At 45.3% G+C, this 1,820-nt stretch overlaps 1 pseudogene; it reads left to right on the top strand.

The window, feature by feature from the left end:
• The first annotated feature begins 204 nt into the window (after positions 1–204).
• On the top strand, positions 205–925 carry LOC114685616 (annotated as a pseudogene).
• Positions 926–1,820: the final 895 nt, after the last annotated feature.

Raw genomic sequence — 1,820 nt, 5'->3', positions numbered from 1 at the left:
TCCCTGTTAGAGTTCAAGCCTTTGGAGAAGATTAAACTGGATGAAGAACAAAGACAAGTGGCTGTTTCTTCAGGAAAACACCAAAGGACAGATGATGTGGGTGCAGCGGTCCGGAGAACCCCAGGGCCCCAGGATGAGGAGGCTGTGGCGGCTTCCACAGAGGATTCCAAGGTCAAAGCCTCAGGACTGGTGGAAGTAAAGCCAAAAAACAAGGAATGGATCCCCCTCCAAGCTGGGCCAACTGGTCAAAGACATGAAGATCAAATCCCTGGAGGAGACCTACCTGTTCTCTCTACCCATTAAGGAATTACAGACATTATTGACTTTTTCCTGGGTGCATCCCTAAGGTTCTAAAGATCATGCCAGTGCAGAAGCAGACTCAGGCTGGCCAGCAGACCAGGTTCAAAGCTTCTGTCACTAATGGGGACTACAATGGTCAAGCTGGTCTTGGTGTTAAGTGCTCCAAGGAGGTAGCCACTGCCATCAAGGGGCCATCATCTTGACCAAACTTTCCATTGTCCCTGTGCAAAGAGATTACTGGGGGAACAAGATTGGCAAGCCCCATACTACTCCATGCAAGGTGACAAGCCATTGTGGCTCTGTGTTGGGGCATCTCATTCCTGCCCCCACAGGCACTGGCATCATCTCTGTTCCTATGCCCAAGAAGCTACTGATGCTGGCCAGTATTGGTGACTGCTACACATCAGCCAGAGGCTGCACTGCCACCCTGGGCCACTTTGCCAAGGCCACCTTTGATGCCATCTCTGAGACCTAAAGCTACCTGACCTCCGACTTCTGCAAAGAAACTGTGTTCACCAAGTCTCCTTATCAGGAATTCACTGACCATCTTGTGAAAACCCACACCAAAGTATCTGTTCAGAGGACCCAGGCTCCAGCTGTGTCCATCACATATGGGTTTTTATAACAGAAAAAATAAAGTTAATTAAGTCTGTTAAAAAAAATAGAATAGAGACAAGACAAAGATATATCTAGGATAATCTTTGAGGTTTAAAAGAAAAAGAACAGTTGAATTCTCTTGAAAACCAGAGAACTGAGGCTGCCTATGGTGATTTGAAAGAAAATGACCCCCAAAGGGAGTGGCACTATTAGGAGATGTGTCATTGTTGAAGGAAGTGTGTCACTGTGGGGGCAGGCTTTGAGGTCTCTCTTGCTCAATCTTCCCTCAGTGTGACTGTCAGTCGACTTCCTGTTGCCTTTGAGTCAAGATGTAGGACTCTCAGCTCCAGTACCATGTCTGTTTGCATGCCACCATGCTCACTGAAACTATAAGTGAGCCTCAATTAAATGTTTTCATTTATAAGAGTTGCTGTGGTCATTGTGTCTCTTCCAAACAATAAAAATATAACTAAGACAGAAGTTGGTACCAGGAGTGGGGTATTGCTGTGATAGGCCTGACCATGTTTTTGTTTGGAGGAATTTGGACTTTGGTACTTTGGTTATGAAAGCAGTGGGATGCTAAAGCACTGCTGGGCCATACTGGTAGGAGCGTGGAAGACAGAGGTGCCAAGAGTTAGCTGAACTGTCAGAGGCTCACTCAAGTGGTTTCAGAGGAGAATTTTAGTATGTTACCTAGAGATCATTCTTGTGATACTTTGGTGAAGAATGTAGCTGCTTTTTGCCCTTGTCCAAAGAGTCTGCCTGAGGCTAAAGTGAAGAGTTTTGAATTAATTCCATTGGCAGAGGAAATCTCAAAACAGCCTACTATAGACTCTATTGTGTGGTTATTAGTGGTAACTCTAATGAACATATAAAATGAAAAGAAGAAAGCTGCGAAGTTTACCCTGCTTTCAGTTACATCA

The sequence above is a fragment of the Peromyscus leucopus genome, chromosome 5, assembly GCF_004664715.2.
Source record: "Peromyscus leucopus breed LL Stock chromosome 5, UCI_PerLeu_2.1, whole genome shotgun sequence".
NCBI classification, from domain to species: Eukaryota; Metazoa; Chordata; class Mammalia; order Rodentia; family Cricetidae; genus Peromyscus; species Peromyscus leucopus.
Note: the sequence above shows the minus strand (reverse complement) of the source record. Positions and strands in the feature narration are given on the sequence as shown.